The sequence below is a fragment of the Lepus europaeus genome, chromosome 2 (genome assembly GCF_033115175.1).
Source record: "Lepus europaeus isolate LE1 chromosome 2, mLepTim1.pri, whole genome shotgun sequence".
Classification (NCBI taxonomy): domain Eukaryota; kingdom Metazoa; phylum Chordata; class Mammalia; order Lagomorpha; family Leporidae; genus Lepus; species Lepus europaeus.
Window position 1 is genome coordinate 116,188,929 of NC_084828.1, and position 10,669 is coordinate 116,199,597.

The 10,669-nt window shown below is 39.4% G+C and overlaps 1 pseudogene; it reads left to right on the forward strand.

Annotated features, from left to right (window-relative positions):
• Positions 1-5,353: 5,353 nt before the first annotated feature.
• Positions 5,354-6,762, forward strand: LOC133749051 (kelch domain-containing protein 2-like; annotated as a pseudogene).
• The last annotated feature ends 3,907 nt before the right edge of the window (positions 6,763-10,669 follow it).

Consider the following 10,669-nt stretch of genomic DNA (forward strand, 5'->3'; position numbering starts at 1 on the left):
CATGACGGGATGGCCTATAAGTTCTGGAGTGAGTTTTAGGGTATACCATATCTTGGAACCAATGACTCCTGTATGGAATGTCACCACACCAAAGGAAACTGGAATGCCTATAAGCAGTCTGGGTGCTCCCCAAGGCTGAGGAGTTGAGTGAGGAGATCTGGGCGTAGTCTTCCCCTGGTGCCTAAACAAGTGAATAGCAGCTGTATCTCAAAATGGCAACAAAGGCCAGGAGATCTTTGAAGGTGGAGACTTTATGACTGCATGGAGACCTGGAAGAAGTTAAGGCACGGCCCAGCCCTGGCCTTTGTGGCCATTTTGGGAGTGAAGCAGTAGACAGAAGATTCTCTTTCTCTCTCTCTTTCACTCCATTTTTCAAATAAATAAAATTTGTCTAAAATAAAATAAAATACAATAAAATAATATATTACTAGTAAAGTCAAATTTGGTAAATGTTATTTTGTTCAAAAGTGCAAAGCATATGCAACACATTATTTAGCCCCCTTCCTTTCTGTGTATTCCCCACTATTATATTCCAACTTGACAATCAAAAAGACAAAATTTTTAAAAGAACAAAATAAAGAGTAAGATGAATAAAAAGCTTTGATATTCATTCATTTACATAGCTTTCAGCAAGGGAGAGCAAATGAAAAATTCTTGTCTTAAGAATTAACACAAGGACAATTCTAGGGGTAATGCTTTGGTCTGACCTTAGCTAAATTGGTGGTTTAAGAGACCAGTAACATTAAAATCTAAACAAATAATTATATTTCAAATGCAAATTTTTCTTTACTGTAGTTTGTATCCTATCCTATACAGTTCAGAGGTGCTTAACATTTTGCAAATAAATCTGAATATCATTCAAATTTATCTTTTTTCAGAAGTCCATTTAAGGAGAAGTGTTATAAATTTACACTTACCCCTTAAAAGCTCTGAGTATAATTAATAAAGTGTAATAACTTGCTTTTTTTTAAAATAGTAATCCCTTGTTTTTTTTTTTTTTTTCTTTATTTGACAGAGTTAGACAGTGAGAAAAAGAGACAAAGAGAAAGGTCTTCCTTCTGTTGGTTCACCCCCCTAATGGCCACTATAAACGGAGCCATGCCGATCCGAAGCCAGGAGCCAGGTGCTTCCTCCAGGTCTCCCATGAGGGTGCAGGGGCCCAAGCACATGGGCCATCCTCCACTGCCTTCCTGGGCCACTCACAGCAGAGAGCTGGACTGGAAGAGGAGAAACCAGGACTAGAACCTGGTACCTATATGGGATGCCAGCACCGCAGGCAAGTGAGCCACAGCGCTGGCCCCAATAACTTGCTTTTTGATTATGTACATTTTTAGAATAGTCATTTTCAAAGATAATATATATAAATTTTATGTTGGTAGACCGAGGGGTAGTTACCTTATTTCACCCAATGCACTTCTTGATAGACAGCTTCTTTGTACATCTGTGGATTGATGGCCCTAGGTTTTTAACTTGTCATAGATGATGGACACATTATTCTCAGCACCGTAGGTTGCCTACCTAATCCTTGACTGCAATGAGAACATTTTTAAGCTGATTTCTTTTTCCACGTAGGAAAAAATATACTATCCCATTTAGAAAATCAAGTGCCATATTAAAAGCTATAATGGATTATGATATTGTTTATAGAATTAAATGATAGCATTAATATATTATAATTATAATTATAATATATTACATATAATTATATATAATTATAATTCAATAATACCAAATGATAACTCATCAAAGAAACATTCCTGACAAGTAGTGGATTTTTCAATCCCCAAATCTGAGCTTCACTATGCTTTTAGTCTATGCAAAACTTTTAAAAAACTTCGTAAAACATTTTATAGATCTGAGAAATGCACTCTCTCCTGAGTTTACAAGGAGGAAAAAGGATTATCATATAAGTGAGATAATCTATATGAAAGGGGACTTAAACTTGTAAAAATGTTACAAATTGAAAGCAATAAATAATTACATGACAAATATTGGTGCATTTTAACATAGTATCAACTAAGGAAATAAGAACAGTAAAATATAAATGTCCTATAGTTTTCACATTCTGAGTATAGTTGAGATTCTAAGGCTTGGTGTATATTAAAAAAGAGGGAGAGGCCGGCGCCACGGCTCAATAGGCTAATCCTCTGCCTTGCTGCGCCAGCACACCGGGTTCTAGTCCCAGTTGGGGCGCCGGATTCTGTCCCGGTTGCCCCTCTTCCAGACCAGCTCTCTGCTGTGGCCAGGGAGTGCAGTGGAGGATGGCCCAAGTGCTTGGGCCTTGCACCCGCATGGGAGACCAGGAGAAGCACCTGGCTCCTGCCTTCGGATCAGCGCAGTGCCCTGGCCGCAGTGCGCTGGCCGTGGCAGCCATTGGAGGGTGAACCAACGGCAAAAGCAAGACCTTTCTCTCTGTCTCTCTCTCTCACTGTCCACTCTGCCTGTAAAAAAAAAAAAAAAAAAAAAAAAAAAAAAAAAAAAAAAAAAAAAAAAAAGGAGAGAGAAGGAAGAAAAAAAGAAAAAGGAAGGCATAAAGAAAATTCAAAATTACAAAAAAACTTAATATATTTCTGACTTGTACTTTTTGTACTTTCTAGAATAGATTTATATAATGCTTACGTGAAAATAAGAAAATGCTAAACATCACACTGAAAAGTAATTAAACAAGTGCTTTGGTTCAAAAGTTTTTGGTATAAATATACAGAGTTTGCTTTAATATGTTATGTTAAAACTTGGATCTGTACATATAAATGTTTTTGCATCATGATGTTGTTTGTAAGAGAGTAGAGGTATTTAGGTTTTATGTGGATGGCAGGGGCTCAATTTCTTGGACCATTCCCTATTTCGTTCCAGGGTGCATGTTAGGAGGGAGTTGGAATTAGGAGTGGATTCAGGAACCAAACCCAGGCTCTCCAATATGGGATGCAGGTGTCACAAGTATCATATTAACCACTATGCCTAGAACTTACCCTTTATGTTGTACCTTCACATGGAAGAAACTGTTAAAACATGTTGAATATTATAAATTGGTTTCTTACTTTTTTTTCATTTATTAAACTTTTATTTAATGAATATAAATTTCCAAAGTACAGCTTATGGGTTACAATGGCTTCCCCCTTCCCATAACTTCCCTCCCACCCGCAACCCACCCCTTTCCCGCTCCCTCTCCCCTTCCATTCACATCAAGATTCATTTTCATTCTCTTTATATACAGATCAGTTTAGTATATATTAGGTAAAGATTTCAGCAGTTTGCCCCATATAGCAACACAAAGTGAAAAAACTGCCATTGGAGTACTAGTTATAGCATTAAATAACAGTGTACAGCACATTAAAGACAGAGATCCTACATAATATTTTTTTTAAATTAATTAATTTTCTATGCCATTTCCAATTTAATACCAGGTTTTGTTTTTTTTTTTTCATTTCCAATTATCTTTATATACAGAAGATCGATTCAGTATATAATTAGTAAAGATCTCATCAGTTTGTACCCACACAGAAACACAAAGTGTAAAAATACTGTTTCAGTACTAGTTATAGCATCACTGCACATTAGACAACACATTAAGGACAGATCCCACATGGGGTGTAAGTACACAGTGACTCCTGTTGCTGACTTAACAATTTGACACTCCTGTTCATGGCGTCAGTAATCTCCCTAGGCTCTAGTCATGAGTTGTTAGGGCTATGGAAGCCTTTAGAGTTCGCTGACTTTGATCTTATTCCGATAGGGTCATAGTCAAAGTGGAAGTTCTCTCCTCCCTTCAGAGAAAGGTACCTCCTTCTTTGATGGCCATGTTCTTTCCACTGGGATCTCACTCACAGAGATCTTTCATTTAGGTCTTTTTTTTTTTTCCATGGTATCTTGGCTTTCCATGCCTACAATACTCTCATGGGGTCTTCAGCCAGATCTGAATTCCTTAAGGGCTGATTCTGAGGCCAGAGTGCTGTTTAGGACATCTGCCATTCTATGAGTCTGCTGTGTATTCCACTTCCCATGTTGGATCTTTCTCTCCCTTTTTGATTCTATCAGTTAGTATTAGCAGACACTTGTCTTGTTTGTGTGATCCCTTTGACTCTTAGACCTATCAGAGCCATCAATTGTGAGCTGAAATTGATCACTTGGACTAGTGAGATGGCATTGGTACATGCCACCTTGATGGGATTGTGTTGGAATCCCCTGGCACATTTCTAACTCCACCATTTGCGGCAAGTCTGATTTAGCATGTCCCAAATTGTACATCTCCTCCCTCTCTTTTTCCCACTCTTCTATTTAACAGGGATCACTTTTCAGTTAAAATTTAAACACCTAAGAATAATTGTGTGTTATTACAGAGTTCAACCACTAATACTAATAGCTAAGACCTGGAACCAACCCAAATGCCCATCAACAGTAGACTGGATAAAGAAATTATGGGACATGTACTCCATAGAATACTATACAGCAGTAAGAAACAACGAAACCCGGTCATTTGCAACAAGATGGAGGAATCTGGAAAACATCATGCTGAGTGAATTAAGCCAGTCCCAAAGAGACAAATATCACTTGTTTTCCCTGATTGGTGACAACTGAGCACCAAAGGGGAAACCTGTTAAGTGAAATGAACACTATAAGAAACAATGACCTGATCAGCTCTTGTCCTGACTCTAGATGTACAATGTAATACTTTATCCTTTTTAGTATTTGTTGTTGTTGTGGTTTCTTACTTTTTTAATGAAAGTATATTTTACCATACATCTTCCTTAGATACCTCACAGTATTTGTAAATAATAAATATGTAGTAATTGAAGAAAATTCTAAACATGATATTTAATCTATACATTACCTTAGAGATGAAGGTGAAAGTTGCCTCTAACTATAATTTTCCAAAAACATACTCAATAAACAATGTTACATAACCTAATATGGACCTCTCTCTCTCTCTCTCTCTCTCTCTCACACACACACACACACACACACACTAGAAGTGGAATTGCTGGAGTAAAGGGAATACAAACCTTCAATTCTGCTATTATCAGATTTCCTTTAAGAATGTTTATTACTGGGGGCGCACAGGCTGCGAGCACGCGGCGGCCCGCGGGAGACCCCTCTGCGCCCTCTCGGGCTCCCGGGCTCCCGGGCTCGCCACGGGCCCTTGGCGGCAGCCCTGACCGCGTCGTCCGCAGGCGCGGCCCCGGCGGCGGAGAGGCTCCCTTGGCCGAGGCGGCCGGCAGGCCCGCCCGCCCGCCGTCCCTTTGGCTGCCGCCGCCTTCTCCCTGCATCGCGCCGCCGCGCGGTTTTTTCCCGTTCTCTTTGTCTCTTGCCCCGTCGCGGTGCGGGCATTCATGGCCAGCAGCCGGGCGGCCTCAAGATGGCTGAGGGCAACGAGGATCTGCGGGCGGACGACGCGCCAAGGCCGGCCTTCGAGGGCTACGAAGCCATGGAGCTCGCCTGCCCCGCTGAGCGCAGCGGCCACGTCGCCATTAGCGACGGGCGCCACAAGTTCGTGTGGGGCGGCTATAAGAGTAAACAAGTCAGAGGATTATATGACTTCTATCTGCCAAGAGAAGAATTATGGATCTACAACATGGAAACCGGACGATGGGAAAAAAATTAACACTGAAGGTGCTGTGCCTCCTTCTATGTCAGGAAGCTGTGCTGGGTGCTGTACTTGTTTGGAGGACACCATTCAAGAGGCAATACAAATAAGTTCTACATGCTGGATTCGAGATCTACAGGCAGAGTGTTACAGTGGGAACGAATTGACTGCCAAGGAATCCCTCCATCATCAAAGGACAAGCTGGGCACCTGGGTATATAAAAACAAATTAGTATTTTTTGGAGGGTATGGCTATTTACCTGAAGATAAAGTATTGGGAACTTTTGAATTTGATGAAACATCTTTTTGGAATTCAAGTCATCCAAGAGGATGGAATGATCATGTACACATTTTAGACACCGAAACGTTCACCTGGAGTCAGCCGATCACTACTGGTAAGGCACCTTCACCTCGCGCTGCCCACGCCTGTGCAACAGTTGAGAACAAAGGCTTTGTGTCCGGAAGCAGATACCGAGATGCCAGAATGAATGACCTTCACTACCTTAATCTGGATGCATGAGAGTGGACTGAATTAATTCCACAAGGCATATGCCCAGTTGGCCGATCGTGGCATTCACTAACACCAGTTTCTTCAGATCATCTTTTTCTCTTTGGAGGATTTACCACTGATAAACAGCCAGTAAGTGATGCCTGGACTTACTGCATCAGTAAAAATGAATGGATACAGTTTAATCATCCCTATACTGAAAAACCAAGGTTATGGCATAGAGCCTGTGCCAGTGATGAAGGAGAAGTGATTGTTTTTGGTGGCTGTGCCAACAACCTGCTTGTTCATCACAGAGCTGCACACAGCAATGAAATACTTATATTCTCAGTTCAACCAAAATCTCTTGTATGGCTAAGCTTAGAAGCAGTCATTTGTTTTAAAGAAATGTTAGCCAACTGGTGGAACTGTCTTCCAAAACACTTACTTCACAGTGTTAATCAGAGGTTTGGTAGTAGCAACACTTCTGGATCTTAAGGCTTCATAGATAATGCCCATGATCATCTTGCATGGACAGCAACCTGTAATCGTCACATAGTGGCATCGTTTGTATAATTATATGCAATTGTTGTAGTTTGCAGCTTTTTGATTTTAATGTGCATGTGAATGGCCTAGAGAACCTATATTTGTGTCTAAAGTTTAGAATAAATGTATTTAACACCAGTAACTATCCTCTATTAAAGCAAAAAAACTAATGCCTGGGGAAAAAAAAGAATGTTTATTATTTCACTTTGCTCTTCAGGAGGTAATGTTGTTTAACATAGTATCTGTGGAGACAAAGAATTCTACTGATTTGCTATCTAAGAAATGTCCTGGTCACAATTGGATTAATCTCTAGATCCCGCCTTCACTTGTGGATGGTGGGTTTACTCGGTCTGGGTTTCCTTTGGGATTCATGTCCCCTGCCCTCTACAAATGCACCCTCTGAGCTGCTTTTCACTGTCCCTGAAGGTACCCAGAAGTTGAAGATCTCTTTTTCCAGTAGTTGCTTTAGACTCTTGTCGTCTGATGTCAAAACGTATCCCATTAAAAAAAAAAAAAAGAGATGGACACAGTACACTCAATTGCAGCTCTGGATGAACTTATCTGGGAGTTATCTTTAAGTTATTAGGAAATAAGGAAGCCTGCACCTGCTACTCTTACACCTCAGAGATTTTGTAAGCACCAAGCAATGAAGATGGTGTTTACCCTAAGCCCAGAACACAGAAGTAATTCTTCTCAATACCTATAAAATTATTACTCCATTGCCTGCTGTTTCTCTTCACCTTCTTCCTATCAGATGTTCCAAGATTCCTTCTTTTATAATTTCCATTATACTTGAAAATTTTTCTTTGGCCAGTTTTTAAGAGTTGATTTTCCTCAAAATATTCATTTAGTCTTCCTTCAACTTGAGATTTTCATGTTTGTTGAAAACTAGAAAATATAGTTAATAAGCTACTTATGTGTCTTACTGTTTATATTTATGTTGGTTCTCTACATAAAGAATCCTTATATCTTATTATTTATTGTATATATGTGTGGAGTGCAGTGTGAACTTAAAATAAGTATTCAACATGCATTAAGTGTGTTGATGAAAGCAAAGTGATTAATGTTTACATCTGCTTTGCATTACTTTAGGTTTGAATCATGTGACCTCCTCCCTTCTAGATAGTCATAAAATTTATAATGGGTTATGCCTCTGTGCTATAGAACACTAAAATTTACTACAAGTCATTTTTTGTTCCCATAATTAAATTTCCTTTATTTCCTTTCCCACCTCACCCTTCCCAGACTCTAGTATTCCACATATGAGAGAAAGCATGCAGTATTTGTCTTTCTGTAACTGCATATACTTGTCATAAGTGTAGAATTCAAGAACAGTTTCTTTATTGTTTTGAATGAGTCACAATAGTTTGCCCCCAAAATACTAACTTTAATGGGAGGAATTTAATACTGTGTAATTGTCAATGGAAAAAAAAAAAATTGTTCCCTATGCAATTAGAGGGTTTCCTAACTGTTTCCAGAGTGATTTTCAACTCTATAATGGACTTTTCTCTTTGTATTTTAATGAATTTTAGGTGCATACATCCCACAAATACAGGAGACTGTGCCTGATTTATATTGCATTTCCAATGAAATTGTCTCTCATTGTTTATAACTGTCCTTCCAGTAACCCAAATCACTTCCTGTTTCAGAGACCCCATGTGTGTATACAACAGATCCTGTGAAGTACATAATTTTATTGGCTTCAATATGGCTTCAATGATATACCCACTGAGTTAGTTCCACTATTATTCCAGCAAGACAATTACATCACTGTTACACCAGATTTGTGATAAATCTTACTACCAAAGACTCCTGAGCCCAAGACATGATCACAAGAAATACATTTACCACTCAGAATCAAAGTTTTTCCACAACTCCATGTAGGCTCACCACCTCACAAGATTTGTTTCATCTATTTCAGTTCAACTATCTGACACCAGCTTTCCCATCCTCCTCATTCTCGTCCTTCTTTCTCTTGTCTTCTTTCTTTCAACATTTCTTAGCATTTCTGGACTTGTAACCTGTATCACACATTTTAAATGCGTACAGTATGTTTACATAATGATGCTACCAGACTCTTCCATTTCCCACATTTCAGAGCCATTATTGTGACTTTTCTATGAATAAATTTCTTGAAGATCTTTACTTTGATTTCTTCCATTATATTGGCTTGAAAATGTCACTATACACTGTAACTGAAGTCCTTTAACCTACATTCTGGGCGTATAGTTGAAACTTTTCAAATGAATGAAAAAATGTATTCTATGCATGAGTAGATACTGGAAGCCATTTTCCTCTTCCTGGGGGCAACTTTATAATTTTCTCAGAAGAATATTTTTCTAGAAGCCTGTGGACAAGGTTTAGGTGCAAGACATAGAATTGTTCTCACTTATAAATGTATGTACAGCAAAAGGTCAGCACGGTCTAAGGATTCAGGGACATCTCCCTGAAGGAGATACTTCTGAGCCGAGCTTTGAGGTGTTATAATGACTTTTTCTAGGAGAAAAAAATGAAGGCAAAGAAGTTACAGCACCAGGAGAAGTAATGAAGTGAGAAAAGCCAACAAAGTGTCTGAGGGATCTTCAATAAATATGGTTCATCTGAATGTTAAGTGAAAGGCAGGAAATGTAAAGACTGAAGTTGTGAAATTAGATTTTGATTAGAAAAAACAACTGGAAACATTAACATTAGCAAAATTTACAACTGAATGCTTATCTAAAAGAAGTCAATATGTTTGTTTCACTTTTAAATTTTACCATTATATATTGGCATATGCTTTAATTTTTTAAATTACTTTACCTGGATATAATTTACATGCAATGGAACACACCAATTTTTGTATACACTGCTACATCAGAGTCAGAATGCCTTTATAATTCCTAAATATTTCAATCTGCCCTTTGCAGTCAATATACCCCATTTTTTATCTCAGACAATCATAGTCTGTTCCTGTCACTGCAGATTAATTTTCCCTATTCCAGAATTTCCTATTGATGGAGCCATGCTTCCTTTTGTGCCTGGTTTCTTTTGCTCTCAAAAGTTCATAATGCTTTTTGTAACCATAGTGCTGCCTGCACCATGAGTTTTTTATCTTGCATTTGTGAGTAGAGTTACATTTATTTGTTTGACAGGCAGAGTGGACAGTGAGAGAGACAGAGAGAAAGGTCTTCCTTTTGCCGTTGGTTCACCCTCCAATGGCCGCCGCGGCCAACACACTGCGGCCGGCACACCACACTGATCCGAAGCCAGGAGCCAGGTGCTTCTCCTGGTCTCCCATGGGGTGCAGGGCCCAAGCACTTGGGCCAACCTCCACTGCACTCCCGAGCCACAGCAGAGAGCTGGACCAGAAGAGGAGCAACCAGGATAGAATGCAGCGCCCTGACCAGGACTAGAACCCAGTGTGCCGGCGCCACAGGCAGAGGATTAGCCTATTGAGCCCTGGCACCTGACAGTATAGTTACATTATGTCGGTATAGTACCAATGTTTCTCTATTCACCTTTTGGTAAGCATTTATGTTATTTCTAGTTTCTAGCCATTGTGAATAAAAATGTTATGAGTATTTGTGTATAAATATTTATGTATGGTTGTAGACATGCACTACCACTTTTCTTGGAAAACATGTTAGGGGTTAGAAAGAAATGCACAAATATTTAACTGTGTAGAAGCTATCAAATTTCCAATGTGTGTATATGGTTTTACATGCCTACCAAGAATCTCCCTGGTTTGGTGAATTATTATAGGGGAGGCACCCATGAAATTTTCCAGGGCCCCATGACCTCACTAGTGCCTGAGGGATTGGGAATGACTGCTGTGTTCTCCAATTAATCAACACCCTTTGAGTACTTCTGATTCTTGTGGAGGTAAGATCAGATTTTCTGTTTGGTTTCTGTGAAAGAGTATTGTCCTGATGAGGATTCCTCTCTCAGTCTTCTCAAAACAGCCAGCTTGCCAGTTGAGCAGACTCTGTTCTGGTTTGGAATCCATTCTTGTTTCTTGTCCCTCCCCCTAGACACTCCATCACCCTTTGTTTCTGTCTGCAACCATAAACTCAGGAGGTG